General features: G+C 44.0%; 1 pseudogene; it reads right to left on the bottom strand.

Moving 5' to 3' along the window:
• The window catches only part of LOC117514956, a 44,055-nt pseudogene that overhangs the window by 9,675 nt on the left and 9,343 nt on the right, over positions 1-25,037 (bottom strand).

The following is a 25,037-nucleotide window of genomic DNA, read 5'->3' as shown; positions in this document are numbered from 1 at the left end:
TCATTACGGTATTTCGAGATCATGGCAAATGCGCAGGTGCAAAAAGAAAAATTGCAAGAAGAAGAAGAAGAAGGTCAGGGGGTCGATCTGTCAGATCTCAAAATGGCAGGGAAAAAATGTACTGCAAAAAGAAAATATGAAGATGAAAACAGGACGTTTCTAACAGAGTGGGAGAATTTATATTTTTTCGTTGAACGTAATGGCAAGCCATTCTGCCTTATATGTCAGTCGTCATTGGTGCATTTCAAGGCTTCAAATCTTCAGCGTCACTTCAGCTCACTCCACGCTAACATTGACCAGGAATTTCCAAAAGGGACTGAACTTCGCAAGCACAAACTGACCACTTTGAAAAGTCAGGCAGAAAAGCAGGTACAGGTTTTCAAAAAATTTACGAAGCAGTCAGAGACAGTAACACTTGCATCGTATAAACTGGCTTGGAACATTGCACGGGCTAAAAAGCCATACAACGAAGGGGAGTTCGTTAAAAAAATGCATAATTGACGCTGTTGAAATCTTGTCTCCTGAAAACGACAAACTAAAACGCATGGCATCAGACCTCCAACTGTCCCGCCACACTGTTGAACACAGAATATGAATAATATAATATATATAATATAAGGAGCCAGATATGCAACTCTGGTTGAAAACCTGCACGAAACCTTTGTGATCCGGTTCTGCGATCTACAACTGAAAAGGCCACAGATCACGTTCCTCGTCGACCCATTTAATGCGGATACGGACTGTTTGAAAGCCCCTTTAGTCGCAGATGAGGCAGCCGCTGAGTTGGAGATGATTGATCTCGCTGAGGAGGACCAACTGAAACCTGCTTTAAGGGAAGGGACCACTGAGTTCTGGAAAAGTGTGTCAATGGAAAAATACCCCAATGTCAAAAGGGCTGCACTTAAAATACTGTCAATGTTTGGCTTAACGTACGTCTGTGAGTCTGTGTTTTCTACCATGAAATATGTCAAATCAAAACACCGCTCTGTTATGACTGACACCCATGTGAAAGAATTGCTTTGAGTGGCAACAACGGAGTACGAGCCAGATTTGAGGAGGATTGTTCAAGGGAAGGAATGCCAGAAGTCCCACTAAGCGACATGCATAGTAAGTGCACACTATATTGATTATTGAAAAATGACTGGCCTGTGGTCTTGGTACTGTAGTAAATATGTCATTATCATGTTGGTTTGGGGCATTTGTTATTTGTTATCATGTTGGAGTGACATCAATCTGGCTGAGCCTGTGTGTGTGTGTGTGTGAGAGAGAGAGTGAGGGAGAGGAAGAGATGGTTGGGGGGGTGTGCCGATGTGTATGATGTTGCTGGCCTGTCGTCTTACTATTGTAGGGGTATTTACAATTAATCTGACTGAGCAGAGGTGTGTGTGTGTGTGTGTGTGTGTGTGTGTGTGTGTGTGTGTGTGTGTGTGTGTGTGTGTGTGTGTGTGTGTGTGTGTGTGTGTGTGTGTGTGTGTGTGTGCCCATGTTCATGTGCCCGTGTGCTGAAGTGGCTCTTTGCTGTAACCCAGTAAGAAATGTGGCTCTTGGTCTCCGACTGGTTGGCCACCCCTGTTGTAGATGAACAGCCTATAATTTTTTGCACCTGCGTATAAGTTTTCCCCTCTCCAATCAATTTTTTAATCAAGCTACGCTGTTCTTCTGAACAATGTCTTGAACATCCCATTTTCCTCAGGCTTTCAAAGAGAAAAGCATGTTCAACAGGTGCTGGCTTCATCCTTAAATAGAGGACACCTGATTCACACCTGTTTGTTCCACAAAATTGACGAACTCACTGACTGAATGCCACACTACTATTATTGTGAACACCCCCTTTTCTATTTTTTTTACTAATAGCCCAATTTCATAGCCTTAAGAGTGTGCGTATCATGAATGCTTGGTCTTGTTGGATTTGTGAGAATCTACTGAATCTACTGGTACCTTGTATCCCATGTAACAATAAGAAATATACTCAAAACCTGGATTAATCTTTTTAGTCACATAGCATTACTATTATTCTGAACACTACTGTATGTCTCTCACAGTAGACGTGCACCTAAGATGAAAATTTCAGACGCCTCCATGATTTCTAAGTGGGAGAATTTGCAAAATCGCAGGGTGTTCAAATACGTATTTTCCTCACTGTACTTTCACCACATCTACCTCTTTGTAACTACACTATTCCACTGGGCTCCCTCTCATTCACACACACACACACACACACACACACACACACACACACACACACACACACACACACACACACACACACACACACACACACACACACACGTACTCAGTCTTGCTCCAACTGATTTTCATTCCCATGCTCTCTAGAGCATATTTCCACCTCTCCAGAATAGACTCAACTTGCTCTCTACTTTCACTACAGATAACCATGTCATCTGCAAACATCATAGTCCATGGACACTCCTGTCTGATCTCATCGGTTAACCTGTACATCACCACTGCGACTCAGAGCTGATCCTTGGTGTATTCCCACCTCCACCTTGAATGAGTCTGTCATTCCTATTGCGCATCTCACCACTGTCACACTATCTTTGTGTCCTGCACTACCCTCACATACTTCTCTGCCACTCCAGACTTCCTCATACAATTCCACAATTCTTCTCTTGTCACCCTGTCCTAAGCTTTCTCTAAATCCACAAACACACAATGTAACTCCTTGTGGCCTTCCATATACTTCTCCATCAGTGCTGTCAGAGCACACATTGCATCAGTAGTGCTCTTTCTTGGCATGAAACCATATTGCTGTTCACAGACCTTGACCTGTTTTCTAAGCCTAGCTTCTACTACTCAAAAGTTATAAAATGCCTTTCAGAGGGATTCAACACTCTTTCAGAGAGATTCACCAGTAGCTAAGCTACTGGTGTGTGATCACTGCAACCGGTCTGCTCTGAGACATATCTCAGAAGATAAAACCTCCTTTACACAGGGACAGGGTCTGTCCAGTGGTCCTTGTGGCATCATGAAATCACATGAAACCCACATGACGGCAGAGAGGTGCTCAGCTGCCGTCAGGACCTTACAAGGTCCTCTTGGTATCTTCTCAGAAACTGCCATGATCACAATGGTCACTGTGAAGTATGAAGGTGCACCTGATTTCTGCAGAAGAGTCGCCAAGCCCAGAAAATGCACACACAACACACGGGTCATGCAAAAACACCTTACAGATCCCGCACCTCACCACGACTGTCCAACAGGCATGCAATGACTGTAGTGCTGTCACCACTGCAACAGCAGATCATCCACTGACATGACTGGAGTGATGTGGTTTTGAGTGGAAAGTATTTCCACCCAACTAAAATGTGTTAATGTAGCCAGAAACAATTTTGCTGAGTGACTTAAATATAAATTTGTTGGGTCAACATGATGAATTTGCATTACTCAGTCAGTCATCATGGTTCAGGCCAACTAGATTTGTAAGGGTAAATGTGAAAAAAAAAAAACAGTAAGTCCCTTTGGCTGCTCGCTTGTTTGCGCTGGGGTGGCCATAGCAAATCCAAGGTGGATCTGCATAAATTGTGCTGATCCAACACAGCAAAAGTAATTGTAACTACCCTAATAAATTAAGGAAAACATTATCATATCAAATTACATCAGTGTGTTACATTTACCAAGTGGTTAGTGCACTTGGTTTCAGTATGGAAGGTTCCCAGTTCAAACCCACCCCTGTCACATTTCTCCATGTAATATGGAGTTGCGTCAGGAAGGGCATCTGGTGTAAAACCTGTGCCAATTCAATATGCAGATCCACCTCAGATTTGCTGTGGCGACCCTGTCCGCAAACAAGGGAGCAGCCGAAGGGACCTACTTTTTATTTTTGTTACATTTACCCTGACAAATCTCATTGGCCTGAACCATGGTAATTGAGTAACAGTAATGCAAATTCATCATGGTGACCCAACAAATTTACATTTTGGTCTACATTTATTTTTACATATCATGTCGGCCTGAACCATGGTAATTAGGTAACAGTAACGTAAATTCATCATATTGGCCCAACAAATTTACACTTGGGTCACTGAGCAAAATTGTTTCTGGCAAGGTTAACACATTTTACTAGGGTGGAAATACCTTACATAATTTTATTATGGTCACTGAGCAAGTGTTTTTTTTTTTTTTTGAGTGTGCAATGTTGAACAATATTGTTTTCTAAGAATGCAAAAGATGGAGAACCATGCTCTACTTTTTCTTGGTCAGGCTCAAAACTTCTCAATCAACCCCTTGTGATAAAGTTTTCTTATGTAGGCTTCTCCCTATGAGTTCACCCCTAGCATTTGTCTAAACTGCCTATGTGATGGGCAGCTGTGGTTGCAGATTAAAGTTTGGCAGCCTTCTGGGGCACCCAGGCTGGGGCTTCAAATAGTTGCCTGCCTTGACTGTTGGTAAGCGGCACCTTTGGTGACACTCCTCTTCTGAATCTCCCTACGTAACCGCTTGTTTGACTCAAAGTCATTCCAGCAGATACCCAAGGATCGTCTAAAGACAGCTAGTAACAAAGACATTTAATCAGCTGTCCAGAGGCTATTTTAGGCCTTCTACATCACATCAAATGATCTCTAACAAGAATGAAACAAACTCACATGTTTGGTGAAGAAAAGATCCACCTCCTCCTGTACTTTGCGTTGACATTCTGGGTGGATGGCGAGCAGGTAGCAGGTGAAGCCTAATGTGTTACTGCTGGTTTCATATCCTGCAATGAGGAAGACAAAAGCCTGTCCCACAACCTCGTCCTCTGTCAACTTTTTCTGTGAACGCTGTGTGGGTGGCTCCTGTCGGTGGTGACGTTCACTGTGCTGATCTACGACGATCTGGTGCCCATCATCATGCTTTGTTGTATCAAAATAATCCATAGACACCCTGTCTTCACTGATTCGTGCATCCAGCAACAGCTGAAGGAAGTCTCTCCGTCTCTGCACGGCAGAAATTATTCATTTTTTTTAAAAAAACCTTCATGTTTAAAAAGCAATGCAGGATATCAAGAGTGGGTCACTGCTTATAAACTAGCACCCATACTGAACTGAAAATTCACTTTGAGTTGTTTTGTTCGATATGATGCGTTGGTGTATGACAGACTGCCAACATCAGACCTGTTCAGGAGGCTGCTGCTATCTCTGCTTGATGATCTTCTGAATGGTGCAGCTGAAGAACTGGTTTACAGTGTCTCGTACTTTGTTTGGGATGAATCTCATCAGAGGAGCCATGAGAGAAGGAAAAGCAACTGGACACACGGACAGAGTTTGTCAATCTGAAAATATCGACTTCACACACACACACACACACACACACACACACACACACACACACACACACACACACACGTTTGCACCAGAGCAAAACTGGATCAGTCAAAAGAAAGAAACAAACATAATGGCATGAAGCCAACATGGAGCTGAACGCTCCTGGAAGACCTCCCAGGGAGACGGCTAGGGGTCATCCTCACCAGATGCTCAAACCACCTCAGCTGGCCCGTTTCAATATGAAGAATCAGCGGCTGTATTCCGAGTCGTTCCTGGATATTTGAGTTTCTCAAACCATCCCTGAGTGTAAGCCCAGATACTGGATTAAGGAATCTCATTTCCACCTGTTGTATCCATGATGTTGTTGTTTTGGTCATTACCCGCATAAATCAAGTGGAAAACTGAGAGCCCCCCCAAAACACAGTTAGCTTGGTTCAGTGATTACTTGCGTGAACTCAAGCATAAGGTTAGAGGTCTAGAACAAAAATGGCGTAGTTCAAAATTAGAAGTATTCCACCTCCTGTGGCGTGATCCTATCTTAGACTATAAGCATGCACTACTGGCTACAAAGTGGGCCTATTACTCTGATTTGATCAACAATAATAAGCATAACTCAAAGTTCTTGTTCAACATGGTGGCAACACTTATTCTTGGACAACCACCATGGGAGGTGATGGTTTAGGGGAGGTGATGGTCCAGTGATTAAAGCGTTGGGCTTTGGACCAGAGGATCCTCGGTTCAAATCCCAGCCTGACCGGAAAATCACTAAAGGCCCTTGGGCAAGGTACTTAATTACCTAGTTGCTCCCAGTGTGTAGTGGGCGCCTTTTATGGGAGCAGCCTCATATTGGGGTGAATGTGAAGCACTGATGTGTAAAGCGCTTTGAGCGTCTGATGCAGACGGAAAAGTGCTACATAAATGCAGTCCATTTACCATTTACCACCTGTAAGTAGCTCTCCTTTTACAGCACAAGATTTCTTGGATTACTTCGAGAAGAAAATAGACAACATTAGCTTAAACATACGTCTGCATGCCTTAGGGTCCCTTCACACATAACACGTCGTTGGGCGAAAGACGCAGAAACTGGAAGAAAATCCGCAAACAAAAAGTGAAATGGGGAACCGCGAACCATTCCACCTGCTGTCGGGAGGGACACACGGTCGGACAGGTGTGCACGATACTGCGGCAACAGTTTCGTGCACACTCATGTTCACGCCCACAGTGCAAGCACGTGGAAAGTCATGCACACAGAAGCAGAGCAAAAAATAAAACCCCCCACAATTTATAATACTTAATTCCTGTTATAAAGAGCGGAGTTAGCCTCCTCCTAGACATACACCAGGAAGTAATGAAATGACATGGATTACTGTTTTCCCTTTTCTGTTTTACATCATCTGCCCAAGAAAGAGTCGTTAGCAGGCTTTTAATGAGCCTTTCATCAGATTCAGGTGTGTTGGAGTAGGGAGACAACTAAGAATGTCAGGAAGGTAGTTCTCGAGGACCGAACTTGGGCACCCCTGTTTTACATGAATTACCTGATGTGCTCGTCTCATGAAGACATCAGCTGGGCTACCAAGTCATGAAGAGCCAGCTCCCGTGTCATGACCACATCAGCCTGCATGGCATGTCCAGCGCGTAGTGATGTGCGAGTGACGGCATTACAGATGTGATATGTGTTTTAATTATTAAAAGGGCCACTGGTGGTTGGCTCTCACTGCGGTATTGTATCACTTCCTGTTCCGGAGCACAGCGGTGTTTTTCTGTATCTGTTAGCTGTTTAATCTGCGCAGTTAGATTGATCTAGTTATCTAGATTACGATTTGTTTCCCAGTGTAATCTTTACGTGCCTTAACTAAAGCACTCCTTCTGCTGAATCACCTCTAAATTATTTACACATTATTCACTTTGCGTGTTTTTAGGAATCCGCTAGGTTAGCGTAGCTACTAGCTCTTAGCCGATTTAGCATGGCGGCTTCTCCTGTCTCTCCCGCACTTTTCTGCTCTGGGTGTGAAATGTTTAGTTATTCCTCGGCCTCCTTTAGCAGTAACGGTACTTGTAATAAGTGTAGCTTATTCGTAGCTTTGGAGGCCAGGCTGGGCGAATTGGAGACTCAGCTCCGCACCGTGGAAAATTCTACAGCTAGCCAGGCCCCTGTAGTCGGTGCGGACCAAGGTAGCTTAGCCGCCGTTAGTTCCCTCCCGGCAGATCCCGAGCAGTCGGGAAAGCAGGCTGACTGGGTGACTGTGAGGAGGAAGCGTAGCCCTAAACAGAAGCCCCGTGTACACCGCCAACCCGTTCACATCTCTAACCGTTTTTCCCCACTCGACAACACACCCGCCGAGGATCAAACTCTGGTTATTGGCGACTCTGTTTTGAGAAATGTGAAGTTAGCGACACTAGCAGCCATAGTCAATTGTCTTCCGGGGGCCAGAGCAGGCGACATTGAAGGAAATTTGAAACTGCTGGCTAAGGCTAAGTGTAAATTTGGTAAGATTGTAATTCACGTCGGCAGTAATGACACTCGGTTACGCCAATCGGAGGTCACTAAAATTAACATTAAATCGGTGTGTAACTTTGCAAAAACAATGTCGGACTCTGTAGTTTTCTCTGGGCCCCTCCCCAATCGGACCGGGAGTGACATGTTTAGCCGCATGTTCTCCTTGAATTGCTGGCTGTCTGAGTGGTGTCCAAAAAATGAGGTGGGCTTCATAGATAATTGGCAAAGCTTCTGGGGAAAACCTGGTCTTGTTAGGAGAGACGGCATCCATCCTACTTTGGATGGAGCAGCTCTCATTTCTAGAAATCTGGCCAATTTTCTTAAATCCTCCAAACTGTGACTATCCAGGGTTGGGACCAGGAAGCAGAGTTGTAGTCTTACACACCTCTCTGCAGCTTCTCTCCCCCTGCCATCCCCTCATTACCCCATCCCCGTAGAGACGGTGCCTGCTCCCAGACCACCAATAACCAGCAAAAATCTATTTAAGCATAAAAATTCAAAAAGAAAAAATAATATAGCACCTTCAACTGCACCACAGACTAAAACAGTTAAATGTGGTCTATTAAACATTAGGTCTCTCTCTTCTAAGTCCCTGTTGGTAAATGATATAATAATTGATCAACATATTGATTTATTCTGCCTAACAGAAACCTGGTTACAGCAGGATGAATATATTAGTTTAAATGAGTCAACACCCCCGAGTCACACTAACTGTCAGAATGCTCGTAGCACGGGCCGGGGCGGAGGATTAGCAGCAGTCTTCCATTCCAGCTTATTAATTAATCAAAAACCCAGACAGAGCTTTAATTCATTTGAAAGCTTGTCTCTTAGTCTTGTCCATCCAAATTGGAAGTCCCAAAAACCAGTTTTATTTGTTATTATCTATCGTCCACCTGGTCGTTACTGTGAGTTTCTCTGTGAATTTTCAGACCTTTTGTCTGACTTAGTGCTTAGCTCAGATAAGATAATTATAGTGGGCGATTTTAACATCCACACAGATGCTGAGAATGACAGCCTCAACACTGCATTTAATCTATTATTAGACTCTATTGGCTTTGCTCAAAAAGTAAATGAGTCCACCCACCACTTTAATCATATCTTAGATCTTGTTCTGACTTATGGTATGGAAATAGAAGACTTAACAGTATTCCCTGAAAACTCCCTTCTGTCTGATCATTTCTTAATAACATTTACATTTACTCTGATGGACTACCCAGCAGTGGGGAATAAGTTTCATTACACTAGAAGTCTTTCAGAAAGCGCTGTAACTAGGTTTAAGGATATGATTCCTTCTTTATGTTCTCTAATGCCATATACCAACACAGTGCAGAGTAGCTACCTAAACTCTGTAAGGGCGATAGAGTATCTCGTCACTAGTTTTACATCCTCATTGAAGACAACTTTGGATGCTGTAGCTCCTCTGAAAAAGAGAGCTTTAAATCAGAAGTGTCTGACTCCGTGGTATAACTCACAAACTCGTAGCTTAAAGCAGATAACCCGTAAGTTGGAGAGGAAATGGCGTCTCACTAATTTAGAAGATCTTCACTTAGCCTGGAAAAAGAGTCTGTTGCTCTATAAAAAAGCCCTCCGTAAAGCTAGGACATCTTTCTACTCATCACTAATTGAGAAAATAAGAACAACCCCAGGTTTCTTTACAGCACTGTAGCCAGGCTGACAAAGAGTCAGAGCTCTATTGAGCTGAATATTCCATTAACTTTAACTAGTAATGACTTCATGACTTTCTTTGCTAACAAAATTTTAACTATTAGAGAAAAAATTACTCATAACCATCCCAAAGACGTATCGTTATCTTTGGCTGCTTTCAGTGATGCCGGTATTTGGTTAGACTCTTTCTCTCCGATTGTTCTGTCTGAGTTATTTTCATTAGTTACTTCATCCAAACCATCAACATGTTTATTAGACCCCATTCCTACCAGGCTGCTCAAGGAAGCCCTACCATTATTTAATGCTTCGATCTTAAATATGATCAATCTATCTTTGTTAGTTGGCTATGTACCTCAGGCTTTTAAGGTGGCAGTAATTAAACCATTACTTAAAAAGCCATCACTTGACCCAGCTATCTTAGCTAATTATAGGCCAATCTCCAACCTTCCTTTTCTCTCAAAAATTCTTGAAAGGGTAGTTGTAAAACAGCTAACTGATCATCTGCAGAGGAATGGTCTATTTGAAGAGTTTCAGTCAGGTTTTAGAATTCATCATAGTACAGAAACAGCATTAGTGAAGGTTACAAATGATCTTCTTAGGGCCTCGGACAGTGGACTCATCTCTGTGCTTGTTCTGTTAGACCTCAGTGCTGCTTTTGATACTGTTGACCATAAAATTTTATTACAGAGATTAGAGCATGCCATAGGTATTAAAGGCACTGCGCTGCGGTGGTTTGAATCATATTTGTCTAATAGATTACAATTGTTGATGTAAATGGGGAATCTTCTTCACAGACTAAAGTTAATTATGGAGTTCCACAAGGTTCTGTGCTAGGACCAATTTTATTCACTTTATACATGCTTCCCTTAGGCAGTATTATTAGACGGTATTGCTTAAATTTTCATTGTTACGCAGATGATACCCAGCTTTATCTATCCATGAAGCAGAGGACACACAACCAATTAGCTAAACTGCAGGATTGTCTTACAGACATAAAGACATGGATGACCTCTAATTTCCTGCTTTTAAACTCAGATAAATCTGAAGTTATTGTACTTGGCCCCACAAATCTTAGAAACATGGTGTCTAACCAGATCCTTACTCTGGATGGCATTACCCCTGACCTCTAGTAATACTGTGAGAAATCTTGGAGTCATTTTTTGATCAGGATATGTAATTCAAAGCGCATATTAAACAAATATGTAGGACTGCTTTTTTGCATTTACGCAATATCTCTAAAATCAGAAAGGTCTTGTCTCAGAGTGATGCTGAAAAACTAATTCATGCATTTATTTCCTCTAGGCTGGACTATTGTAATTCATTATTATCAGGTTGTCCTAAAAGTTCCCTAAAAAGCCTTCAGTTAATTCAAATGCTGCAGCTAGAGTACTGACGGTGACTAGAAGGAGAGAGCATATCTCACCCATATTGGCCTCTCTTCATTGGCTTCCTGTTAATTCTAGAATAGAATTTAAAATTCTTCTTCTTACTTATAAGGTTTTGAATAATCAGGTCCCATCTTATCTTAGGGACCTCGTAGTACCATATCACCCCAATAGAGCGCTTCGCTCTCAGACTGCAGGCTTACTTGTAGTTCCTAGGGTTTGTAAGAGTAGAATGGGAGGCAGAGCCTTCAGCTTTCAGGCTCCTCTCCTGTGGAACCAGCTCCCAATTCAGATCAGGGAGACAGATACCCTCTCTACTTTTAAGATTAGGCTTAAAACTTTCCTTTTTGCTAAAGCTTATAGTTAGGGCTGGATCAGGTGACCCTAAACCATCCCTTAGTTATGCTGCTATAGAGTAGACTGCTGGGGGGGTTCCCATGATGCACTGTTTCTTCTCCTTTTTTGCTCTGTATGCACCACTCTGCATTTAATCATTAGTGATCGCTCTCTTGCTCCCCTCCACAGCATGTCTTTTCCTGGTTCTCTCCCTCAGCCCCACCAGTCCCCAGCAGAAGACTGCCCCTCCCTGAGCCTGGTTCTGCTGAGGTTTCTTTCCTGTTAAAAGGGAGTTTTTTCCTTCCCACTGTAGCCAAGTGCTTGCTCACAGGGGGTCGTTTTGACCGTTGGGGTTTTACATAATTATTGTATGGCCTTGCCTTACAATATAAAGCGCCTTGGGGCAACTGTTTGTTGTGATTTGGCGCTATATAAAAAAAAAAATTGATTGATTGATTGACAATGTGAAGAAATCCCGCAGATACACGCGCTTCTCAGGGGTGTCATGTGAGGTGATTTTCTGTATGGCACAATATTCACCAGCATTGCGGTGCACTTACGCGGCAGTCAGCTGAAGCAATATGTGTCTTAATTTATTTCCAAGTGAGGACAGCAAGCTGACGTACGCACCTCACAGTAAAGTTGTGGAAGATCATATTCTACAAGCCACTACAGGTGTCCTCTGGCTGTGACTTGTGATCACAGATATCTGACCAGCTGCCAGTCTCTGGGACATGCCCACCTTTGTCTGCGGACCACGCCAGCACACAGAAAAAAAAGGCTCATTCTCTGTACCTTTATTCTGTGATTTTTTTTAAATGTATGTATTATTATTTTTTGTCCTGTATCTGTCTGATGTCTGTGTTTTTAATTTAACACCTTGCATGAACGGTCAGGTCCAGCTGACAGTCGGCAGTCAGCTGACATGAGTTGTATGTCCACAACGTATGAGCAATGTGATCACACATGAATGAGTTCATGCCTTTACCCTTCTTAGTTTTATTTCCATCCGTCCTGGTGCTGTTAGACCTAACTGTCACTTTCAACACTGTGGACCACCAGATCCTCCTCCACCAGTTACAGCACACAGCTGGTCTGACTGGAGCTGCTTTTCAGTGGTTCCAGTCCTTCCTTGCAGGCAGGCCTGAGTATGTGGCCCTGGGGGATGCAAGGTCAAGGCCCCACACTGTCACCTGTGGGGTTCCTCAGGGGTCCGTTCTTGGCCCCACCTTATTCACCATCTATAGCCTTCTGTTGGGAAAGTGTAGGTACACGGACCCACAACAGGGGGCGCAAATGAACGGACAATGGAGGAAGTCAAATAGCACTTTTACTGTTGTGAAATAAGCACAACAAACACAACCGATTACAACAATAGACAATAAAGTCGAATCACAAAGGTGTCATGTGGGCAGGCTCGAAGATAGGAGACGTCTGTCCCAAGCAGAACCGGAACCACACGATTTCCTCCGCCACCGAACCCCGGGAATACTGGAGCCGCCAAGTCCCGACACTCCCAGGTGGCCACTGCCTCCGCTTGTCGGATCTGGTACTGCTGGCGAGGACAGAAACAGTCAGATGTGGGTGCGCCTGCACCCAGCAACACGTATGGTGGAAAAACCACCTCCACCTCTCGTCAAGAAAACACTGTTAGTGCAGGAATGTGAGTACTTATCCAAAAGGGTCCAATACAGTCTCCTGCTGTTCTACTCACTCTCTGCGTGAAGGCAAAAAAGTATTTATGGTCAAAAGACAATATGATTGGCTGGATACGTTACCTCCTCGTAGAGCGATATCGCGGCAAAGAAGTGGAGATGACGTCTTGCAGATATACCGCTGCGGATCAGATGATTGGTAACAGCTGTCGTAGGTGACAGCTGTCACCCCGGCTGCTCCTGTGAGGTGGCAGCGCCCTCTGGTGCCTGGAGCCCGCACTCCAGGCAGGGTGCCCTCTGGTGGTGGTGGGCCAGCAGACCTCCTCTTCAGCGCCCACACAACACCTTCCCCTGGGTCACGTTGGCAGCATGGAATTTCCTTCCACTGATATGCGATGATACTCGTCTCTACCGGTGAACCGACCCCACATCCCCAAACAACTGTTCTGTCTACACTTAGAGCCTGCCTGGGGGAGATAAGGGCGTGGATGACAGGAAATTTTCTACAGCTAAACAGCACCAAAACAGAAGCCATCCTTGCTGGCACACACATCAGCTCCACTCGTCGCCATTACAGCTCTCTCATTTTCAGGCCACTCCATCCCCTTCTCCTCCTCTGTAAGAAACCTCAGGGTCAGGTTTGACCCCACCCTCTCCTTTGATCATCATATGCACCACCTCTGTAAAATCTCATTCTTCCACCTTAGAAACATTTCTAAGGTCCGCCCCTCCCTCTCAAATTGCCTCTGCCAACCCCGGACCAAGCTCCGCACCATGGGGGACAGATCTTTTCAGGCAGCTGCCCCACAACTCTGGAACGACAATGCCCCAACATCTGAGAGCGCCACAGTCTGTGGAGTCTTTTAAAAAGCAGCTTTAAACATTTTTATTTAGAAAGATTTTGAATGTGTAATTTTAAGGTGTTTCTGTTCATTTTTATGCTGTAGCACTGAGATTTTCTTGTAAGTGTGTTATAAATAAAATGTATTATTATTATTGTTATTATCTGATCTCCACTCAATGTCTGTCATGTAAACTACAATTTATGTGGCAAAAGTGACATCAGCCTGCCCAACTGGCTTCACACTGTGCGGTGCACTCAGACACTGGCTGGTCCTCATTTGATCGTGTCAGTACGAAATTATCAACCTGTCTTGAGTGCCCACATACACATGTGCATTTCTTGTTCACCAGCTGAGTTACAGTGCACAGCAGTCAGCTGTCCCAGCAGTGCACTGTACTGGACAGTGACCGGACTCCGAGACCCTCAGCCACAGCTGACAATGTTGGATTCATGGTGTGTGTGTGTGGGGGGGGGGCTCCACAAGCCATGTGTGTTGGGGAGATAATGACAACACACTCCACAAGCCATTTGTGTGTGTGTGGGGGGGGGGGGGGGGAGGTTGCCACAGTCACACCCATGTGTTGCAAGGTTACATCACACTCTTGTTGCACTTACACAGTTTTCACAGATGTGGTCATCTGCTCTCTACTCTCATGCCAGCAGCGCGAATAACCCCACCTTTTCTAAGTGCCCAGGGAGCGGTGTTGGATGTTCGTGTGTGACATCTGGAATATGGCCAATATCTGCAGAGAGGGGTGTTGAATGGACACTCGCAGGGCACTCAATGTCTTTCAACCGCTTGTGTGCACGAATGATTGTGGCAACAGCATGAACGAGGCGTTTGAGGTGGCCCCAATTTTTCATGACTGGCATGCAATCCCTCCTTCGTGCGCCAGTCAGCGTCAATCGTGTTATGTGTGAAGGAGGTAACCCAGCCACTACACCCTGCTATTAAGGTGGGTGCCATCACTGAGGTATTACCTAGATTTACAGAATTTGATAGTATCTCACTGGGTGTACTGGCAAAACTTGTAACATTTACAAAAAGCACAACCAGCCTGTTTGACCCTATATCAACAAAACTGTTTAAGGACCTGTGGCCCACTCTTGGACTGACTGTGTTGGAAATTATTAATCTGTAATTTACCTCTGGATCTGTTCCTAAATATTTCAAATCTGCAATGATTAAACCATTATTTAATCAATCAATCAACTTTTTTTTTATATAGCGCCAAATCACAACAAACAGTTGCCCCAAGGCGCTTTATATTGTAAGGCAAGGCCATACAATAATTCTGAAAAACCCCAACGGTCAAAACGACCCCCTGTGAGCAAGCACTTGGCAACAGTGGGAAGGAAAAACTCCCTCTTAACAGGAAGAAACCTCCAGCAGAACCAGGCTCAGGGAGGGGCAGTCTTCTGCTGAGACTGGTTGGGGCTGAGGAAAAGAACCAGGAAAAAGACATGCTGTGGAGGGGGGCAGAGATTGATCACTAATGATTAAATGCGGAGTGATGCATACAGAGCAAAAAGAGAAAGAAACAGTGCATCATGGGAACCCCCCCACAGTCTACGTCTAAAGCAGCATAACCAAGGGATAGTCCAGGGTCACCCGATCCAGCCCTAACTATAAGCCTTAGCGAAAAGGAAAGTTTTAAGCCTAATCTTAAAAGTAGAGAGGGTATCTGTCTCCCTGATCTGAATTGGGAGCTGGTTCCACAGGAGAGGAGCCTGAAAGCTGAAGGCTCTGCCTCCCATTCTACTCTTACAAACCCTAGGAACTACAAGTAAGCCTGCAGTCTGAGAGCGAAGCGCTCTATTAGGGTGATATGGTACTACGAGGTCCCTAAGATAAGATGGGACCTGATTATTCAAAACCTTATAAGTAAGAAGAAGAATTTTAAATTCTATTCTAGAATTAACAGGAAAGCCAATGAAGAGAGGCCAACACGGGTGAGATATGCTCTCTCCTGCTAGTCCCCGTCAGTACTCTAGGCTGCAGCATTTGAATTAACTGAAGGCTTTTAGGGAACTTTTAGGACAACCTGATAATAAAGAATTACAATAGTCCAGCCTAGAGGAAATAAATGCATGAATTAGTTTTTCAGCATCACTCTGAGACAAGACCTTTCTGATTTTAGAGATATTGCGTAAATGCAAAAAGGCAGTCCTACATATTTGTTTAATATGCGCTTTGAATGACATATCCTGATCAAAAATGACTCCAAGATTTCTCACAGTATTACTAGAGGTCAGGGAAATGCCATCCAGAGTAAAGATCTGGTTAGACACCCATGCTTCTAAGATTTGTGGGGCCAAGTACAATAACTTCAGTTTTATCTGAGTTTAAAAGCAGGAAATTAGAGGTCATCCATGTCTTTATGTCTGTAAGACAATCCTGCAGTTTAGCTAATTGGTGTGTGTCCTCTGGCTTCATGGATAGATAAAGCTGGGTATCATCTGCGTAACAATGAAAATTTAAGCAATACCGTCTAATAATACTGCCTAGGGAAGCATGTATAAAGTGAATAAAATTGGTCCTAGCACAGAACCTTGTGGAACTCCATAATTAACTTTAGTCTGTGAAGAAGATTCCCCATTTACATGAACAAACTGTAATCTATTAGACAAATATGATTCAAACCACCGCAGCGCGTGCCTTTAATACCTATGACATGCTCTAATCTCTGTAATAAATTTTATGGTCAACAGTATCAAAAGCAGCACTGAGGTCCAACAGAACAAGCACAGAGATAAGTCCACTGTCCGAGAGCCATAAGAAGATCATTTGTAACCTTCACTAATGCTGTTTCTGTACTATGATGAATTCTAAAACCTGACTGAACCTCTTCAAATAGACCATTCCTCTGCAGGTGATCAGTTAGCTGTTTTACAACTACCCTCTCAAGAATCTTTGAGGAGAAAGGAAGGTTGGAGATTGGCCTATAATTAGCTAAAATAGCTGGGGTCAAGTGATGGCTTTTTAAGTAATGGTTTAATTACTGCCACCTTAAAAGCCTGTGGTACATAGCCAACTAACAAAGATAAGTTGATCATATTTAAGATTGAAGCATTAATAATGTAGGACTTCCTTGAGCAGCCTGGCAGGAATGGGGTCTAATAAACATGTTGATGGTTTGGATGAAGTAACTATGAAAATAACTCAGACAGAACAATCGGGAGAGAAAGAGTCTAACCAAATACCGGCATCACTGAAAGCAGCCAAAGATAACGATACATCTTTGGGATGGTTATGAGTAATTTTTTCTCTAATAGTTCAAAATTTTGTTAGCAAAGAAAGTCATGAAGTCATTACTAGTTAAAGTTAATGGAATACTCAGCTCAATAGAGCTCTGACTCTTTGTCAGCCTGGCTACAGTGCTGAAAAGAAACCTGAGGTTGTTCTTATTTTCTTCAATTAGTGATGAGTAGAAAGATGTCCTAGCTTTACGGAGGGCTTTTTTATAGAGCAACAAACTCTTTTTCCAGGCTAAGTGAAGATCTTCTAAATTAGTGAGACGCCATTTCCTCTCCAACTTACGGGTTATCTGCTTTAAGCTACGAGTTTGTGAGTTATACCACGGAGTCAGACACTTCTGATTTAAAGCTCCTCTTTTTCAGAGGAGCTACAGCATCCAAAGTTGTCTTCAATGAGGATGTAAACACTATTGACGAGATACTCTAACTCCCTTACAGAGTTTAGGTAGCTACTCTGCTCTGTGTTGGTATATGACAATAGAGCACATAAGAAGGATCATATCCTTAACCTAGTTACAGCGCTTTCTGAAGACTTCTAGTGTAATGAACTTATTCCCCACTGCAGGGTAGTCCATCAGGGTAAATGTAAATGTTATTAAAAAATGATCAGACAGAAGGGAGTTTTCAGGGAATACTGTTAAGTCTTCTATTTCCATACCATAAGTCAAAACAAGATCTAAGATATGATTAAAGTGGTGGGTGGACTCATTTACTTTTTGAGCAAAGCCAATAGAGTCTAATAATAGATTAAATGCAGTGTTGAGGCAGTCATTCTCAGCATCTGTGTGGATGTTAAAATCGCCCACTATAAGTATCTTATCTGAGCTAAGCACTAAGTCAGACAGAAGGTCTGAAAATTCATAGAGAAACTCACAGTAACGACCAGGTGGACGATAGATAATAACAAATAAAACTGGTTTTTGGGACTTCCAATTTGAATGGAAAAGACTAAGAGACAAGCTTTCAAATGAATTAAAGCTCTGTCTAGGTTTTTGATTAATTAATAAGCTGGAATGGAAGATTGCTGCTAATCCTCCGCCCCGGCCCGTACTACGAGCATTCTGACAGTTAGTGTGACTCGGGGGTGTTGACTCATTTAAACTAACATATTCATCCTGCTGTAACCAGGTTTCTGTTAGGCAGAATAAATCAATACGTTGATCAATTATTATATCATTTACCAACAGGGACTTAGAAGAGAGAGACCTAATGTTTAATAGACCACATTTAACTGTTTAGTCTGTGGTGCAGTTGAAGGTGCTATATTATTTTTCTTTTTGAATTTTTTTTGCTTAAATAGATTTTTGCTGGTTATTGGTGGTCTGGAAGCAGGCACCGTCTCTACGGGGATGGGGTAATGAGGGGATGGCAGGGGGAGAGAAGCTGCAGAGAGGTGTATAAGACCACAGTTCTGCCTCCTGGTCCCAACGCTAGACAGTCACAGTTTGGAGGATCCAAGAAAATTGGCCAGATTTCTAGAAATGAGAGCTGCTCCATCTAAAGTGGGATGGATGCCGTCTCTCCTAACAAGACCAGGTTTTCCCCAGAAGCTTTGCCAATTATCAATGAAGCCCACCTCATTTTTTGGACACCACTCAGACAGCCAGCAATTCAGGAGAACATGCGGCTAAACATGTCACTCCCGGTCTGATTGGGGAGGGGCCCAGAGAAAACAACAGAGTCCGACATTGTTTTTGCAAAGTTACACACCGATTTAATGTTAATTTTAGTGACCTCCGATTGGCGTAACCGAGTGTCATTACTGCCGACGTGAATTACAATCTTACCAAATTTACGCTTAGCCTTAGCCAGCAATTTCAAATTTCCTTCAATGTCGCCTGCTCTGGCCCCCGGAAGACAATTGACAATGGTTGCTGGTGTCGCTAACTTCACATTTCTCAAAACAGAGTCACCAATAACCAGAGTTTGATCCTCGGCGAGTGTATCGTCGAGTGGGGAAAAACGGTTAGAGATGTGCACGGGTTGACGGTGTACACGGGGCTTCTGTTTAGGGCTACGCTTCCTCCTCACAGTCACCCAGTCGGCCTGCTTTCCCGACTGCCCGGGATCCGCCAGGGGGGAACTAACGGTGGTTAAGCCACCTTGGTCCGCACCGACTACAGGGGCCTGGTTAGTTGTAGAATTTTCCACGGTGCGGAGCCGAGTCTCCAATTCGCCCAGCCTGGCCTCCAAAGCTACGAATAAGCTGCACTTATTACAAGTACCGTTACTGCTAAAGGAGGCCAAGGAATAACTAAACATTTCACAACCAAAGCAGAAAAGTGCGGGAGAGACAGGAGAAGCCGCCATGCTAAATCGGCTAAAAGCTAGTAGCTACGCAACCTAGTGGATTCCTAAAAAACGCAAAGTGAATAATGTGTAAATAATTTAGAGGTGATTCAGCAGAAGGAGTGCTTTAGTTAAGGCACCAGACAGGCCATGAAGCAGCACAAGTAACGCACGGCAACAGCGAACGCACGACAACGGTGCAAAAATAAAATAAAAATCCACTAGACAGGCTGTGGAGCAGCACAGGTAACGCACGACAACAGTGGTAGAAAATAAAATAAAAATCCACTAGACAGGCTGCGGAGCAGCACAGGTAACGCACGACAACGGTGGTAAAAAAAAAATAAAATAAAAATCCACTAGACAGGCCGTGGAACAGCACAGGTAACGCACGACAACAGTGGTAAAAAATAAAATAAAAATCCACTAGACAGGCTGTGGAGCAGCACAGGTAACGCACGACAACGGCGGCAAAAAAATAAAATAAAAATCCACTAGACAGGCTGCGGAGCAGCACAGGCAACGCACGACAACGGTGGCAAAAAAACAAAATAAAAATCCACTAGACAGGCTGTGGAGCAGCACAGGCAACGCACGACAACGGTGGCAAAAAACAAAATAAAAATCCACTAGACAGGCTTTAAGAAATCTAATCTTGACCGAAGTATATTGAAAAACTATAGGTCGATATGAAATCTAGCATTTTGCTCCACACCACTACGGTTCTGGTGGTGTTAGATCTTAGTGCTGCATTTGATACCATGGATCACCATATTCTTCTCCCTTGGGCACATATTGCAGAGTTTTGGTTTTATCTTTCATTGCTATGCTGATGATACTCAGTTATACATGCTGATAACTGCTGGTAATCTCATCTACATAAAATCCTTAGAAGATTGCCTTGCATCAGTGAAAAGGTGGATGTCGAGCAGTTTCCTACTTTTAAACTCTGACAAGACTGAAATGATGGTTCTTGGTCCAGTGAGACATTGGCATCAATTTGACCAGCTGACGCTGAGCCTAAGCTTGTGTGACATACAGTTGTATGCAAAGGTTTGGGCACCTCGGATAATTTTCATGATTTTCCTTTATAAATCATTGGTTGTCTCGATCAGAAATTTCAGTTAAATATATGATATAGCAGGCAAACACACTGATATTTGAGAAGTGAAATGAAGTTTCTAGTATTTACAGAAAGTGTGCAATAATTATTTAAACAAAATTAGGCAGGTGCATACATTTGGGCACCCTTGTCATTTTATTGATTTGAATACATTTAGCACTAATTATTGGAACACACAATTGGTTTGGTGAGCTCATTGACCTTTGACCTCCTTACAGGTGAATCCAATCAGGAGACAGGGTATTTAAGACTGTTCAACATCATGGTTTAGGAGAAGGATACAAAAGCTATCTCAGAGATTTCAGCTGTTAGTTTCCACTGTAAGGAACATAGTGAGGAAATGGAAGACCGCAGGCACAGTACTAGTTAAGGCCCGAAGTGGCAGGCCAAGAAAAATATCAGATAAGCTGAAGCGAAGGACGGTGATAACACTTATTATCAACCCACAGTGTCTCTGTGCATCGTTCAACTATACGAGGTCTGTTAGAAAACTATCCAACCTTTTTATTTTTTGCAAAAACCATATGGATTTGAATCACGTGTGACTGCATCAGCCAAGCTTGAACCTTCGTGTGCATGCGTGAGTTTTTTCACGCCTGTCGGTTGCGTCATTCGCCTGTGAGCAGGCTTTGTGTGAGCAGTGGTCCACCCCCCTCGTCGGATTTTTATTGCGAGTAAAATGTCTGAATGATTTGGAGCTTTGCTGCATCAAATTTTTCCAGAAACTGTGAGAGACAGCCAGGTGGACACCTTTCGGAAAATTCAGATGGCTTTCAGGGACGATTTTATGGGGATCACACAGATTAAGGAGTGTTACAACCGGTTTAAAGACGGCGCACAATGGCGGAGGGCGCGCCGCGCTCCGAGCGGCGATCGACAGGCTGAAACGACCAGGTCATTTCTAAACTGAACGCTATGTTGATCCAGGACGTCATCTGACTACTACAGAAATGGCAGAAGAGGTGAACATAACACTTTTTCCGCACATTCCACTGTTACAGGAGTTTTTGTCATGGAAAGAGGAGGAGGAGGATTCCTCCGCCACAGAGCCGTGAATGGCGCGGGACAAAAGCACCTCCGTGTTGGTCTCACAGGATAGCTTTCAGATGGCTTTCAGACGGCTTTCGGTGGCTTTTCCATCATATGACTATCTGAGAAACTGTGGATGAGCTGGACATGCCAGAACATGTCCTGTGAGGCTTCATCACGGCGTTGCTTTGCGCCATGCGGCTCCGTCCCGACGCGCGAATTCCTCCGCACGTCTGTCTCAATGTGCTGAAAAAGTGCTGATGTCCACATCTTCTGCAATTTCTCTGGTAGTCAGATGATGTCCCGGATCAACACAGTGTTCAGTTGGAAATGAATGGCACATTCCACTGTTACAGGAGTTTTTGTCATGGAAAGAGGAGCGGAGGAATTCGCGCGTCGGGACGGAGCTGCATGGCGCAAAGCAACGCCGTGATGAAGCCTCACAGAACATGTTCTGGCATGTCCAGCTCATCCACAATTTCTCGGAGTCTTTTCAGTCACGACTGAAAAGCCACCAAAAGCTGTCTGAAAGCCATCTGAAAGCCGTCCTGTGAGACCAACACGGAGGTGCTTTTGTCCCGCGCCATTCACGGCTCTGTGGCGCATTCCTCCGCTCCTCTTTCCATGACAAAAACTCCTGTAACAGTGGAATGTGCCAAAAAAGTGCTGATGTCCATGTCTTCTGCCATTTTTGTGGTAGTCAGACGATGTCCTGGATCAACACAGCCTTCACTTTGGAAATGATCTGGTCGTTTCAACCTGTCGATCGCCAGTCGGAGTGCGGCGCACTCTCAGCCACTGTGGGCGGTCTTTAAACTGGCTATAACACTCCTTAATCTGTGTGATCCCCATAAAATCGTCCCTGAAAGCCATCTGAATTTTCCGAATGGTGTCCACCTGGCTGTCTCTCACAGTTTCTGGAAAAATTCGATGCAGCAAAGCTCCAAATCGTTCAGACATTTTGCTCGCAATAACAATCCGACGAGGGGGGTGGACCACTGCTCACACAAAGCCTGCTCACAGGCGAATGACGCAACCGACAGGCGTGAAAAAACTCACACGTGCACGAAGGTTCAAGCTTGGCTGATGCGATCACATGTGATTCAAATCCATATGGTTTTTGCAAAAAATAAAAAGGTCGGATAGTTTTCTAACAGACCTCATATAACGCACTTTGCACAAAGAGATTCTGTATGATGCTGTAATGCAGAGTCGCTTGGGGTATGCTAAAGCACATTTGGACAATCCAGTTTCATTTTGAAATAAGGTGCTGTGGACTGATGAAACTAAAATTGAGTTATTTGGACATAACAAGGGGAGGAAAAAGAACAACGCATTCCAAGAGAAACACTTGCTACCTACAGTAAAATTTGGAGGTGGGTCCATCATGCTGTGGTGCTGTGTGGCCAGAGCAGGTGCTGGGAATCTTGTTAAAGTTGAGGGATCACATGGATTCCAGTCAATATCTGCAGATTCTTGAGAACAATGTTCAAGAATTAGTGACAAAGTTGAAGTTGTGCCGGGGCTGGATCTTGCAACAACACAACGCCCCTAAACACTGCTCAAAATCTACTAAGGCATTCATACAGAGGAACTAGTACAATGTTCTGGAATGGTCATCTCAGTCCCCAGACCTGAATATTATTGAAAATCTGTGGTGTGATTTTAAGCGGGATGTCCATGCTCGGAAACCAACAAACCTGAGATGTTTTGTAAAGAGGAATGGTCCAAAATACCTTCAACCAGATTCCAGACTCTCATTGGAAGTTATAGGAAGCATTTAGAGGCTGTTATTTCTGCAAAAGGAGGCTTACTAAATATTGATGTATTTTTTCTGTTGGGGTGCCCAAATTTATGCGCCTGCCTAATTTTGTTGAAAGAATAAATTATTGCACACTTTCTGTAAATCCTATAAATGTCATTTCACTTCTCAAATATCAGTTTGTCTGCTATACAAGTATGATATATATTGTATGATATATTTAACTGAAATTGCTGATCCAAACAACTAATGATTTATAAAGGAAAATCATGGAAATCGTCAGGGGTGCCCCAACTTTTACATACCACTTTGTATCACTGTATCATATCTTGTATGGTTCAATAAACTTTTGGTTACTCCGCCTGTGTCTGCCTTACCGCTCCTGCTCTTGGGTCAAACACGCAACCCGGTCCCAGATCGTAACAGAAGATTCTGGCCAAAACCATGACTCAGCAGGAGCAGTATTCTTTGTCAGTCTCAGGACCTAGTCTTGTCTGTTGTTAGTCAGATCTGGTCCCTTGTCCATTCCTAGTCGTTTTTTGGTCTCTTGTGTTTAGTTCCCTAATTTTTTTTTTTTGGTCTGTTCTGGTTCCTTGGTCTTCTAGTCCATAAATCCTTAGTTTGTTCCCAGGCTGGTCTGTTCCGGTCCCTAGTCTTGTCTCTCAGTGGTGTTTCGGCTCCCATGCCTCTCCCCTGGGTTTCATTCCTGTCCCAGGTCTTTGTTCCCTGACTTTCCATTCCCAATTCAGGAGTTTTCCCTTTCCATAGGTCCACGGTCCTCATCTTCCTAGGTCATTTGGGGACGTCCCCGGGGTTAGATTGTGATGTCCTCTGGTAGCTTCTTGGGGTTGATTGTGAATGTCCTCTGGGAAGAGCTGGATGTGCTCCACTAGTGATCTTGGTCTTCATGGTTCCACGGTCATGGCTTGGCTCCCTTAGTTGATTGTAAATGTCCTTTGGGAGCATAGGATAATTGTTCTGTACCCTACACTTTGTTCTTTCTCTCAGACCAGTCCCTGGGGTGTTTTTTGCTTCCCTAGGTTTCCATTTTCCTTTTCAGAACAGTTTGGTCTCCTTTACCACAGGTGACTATGGAACTCGTCATCCTGGGTCGTGGGGGTGCTTCCTCGGGTTTGATTGTAAATGTCCCCTGGGAAGCATTACCCCCGCTGGTGACCTTGGCCTCCTTTTCCACGGTCGTGGGAGTGCGCCCCAGAGTTTGACTGTGAATGTCCTCTGGGGTAGTGGGGGTAGCTGTCCTGGCTCCTGAGTTTGTTTTTTCTCTCCTCCCTCAGGTACTCCAGAGTTTGATTATAAATGTCCTCTGGGGTGGCAGGGGTGCCTTAGTTCCAGATAGTTTCACCTGGCCCCCTCGTTTTGTGTTCTCCTGGTTCCCACACCAGTCCTAGTCTTGTTTCCAGATGAGTCCTGGTCCTATGTCCCTAGGTTCCCAGACCAGCCCCTAGTTTTATGGCCCCAGACCAGTCCTGGTTCCCTGACCAGCCCTGTTTTGTTGTCTCCTGGTTCTCAGACCAGCACTGTGTTTATATTTCCTGGTTCCCAAATCTGCTCTGTGTTTATTTCCTGGTTCCCAGACCAGTCTGTGTTGAGTGTTCCTGTTCCCCTGCGAGTCCTGTCTGTTGTTTCTGGTTCCCAGACCTGCCCCTGGTTTTAGGTTTCCTGGTTCATAGACCAGCCCGGTTTTTATGTTGCCTGGTTCCCAGACCAGCACTGTCTGTTTCCTGGTTCCCAAACCTGTACTCTGTTTATTTCCTGGTTACTAGTCTGTGTCTGTATTTCCTGTGGCATTAGCTCCTGTCCCTATTGATTCCTAGTTCCTGAGTTTTCTGTCAGTCTGTGTGGTCCCATATCAGTTCCCAGTGCATTCCGAGTTCTCCGTCTTTTGTTCCAAGTTGGGTTTCACTCCTCCTCC

The sequence above is a fragment of the Thalassophryne amazonica genome, chromosome 8 (assembly GCF_902500255.1).
Source record: "Thalassophryne amazonica chromosome 8, fThaAma1.1, whole genome shotgun sequence".
Classification (NCBI taxonomy): Eukaryota; Metazoa; Chordata; class Actinopteri; order Batrachoidiformes; family Batrachoididae; genus Thalassophryne; species Thalassophryne amazonica.
The sequence above is the reverse complement of the archived record's forward strand: the minus strand, read 5'-3'. Positions and strand labels throughout refer to the sequence as shown.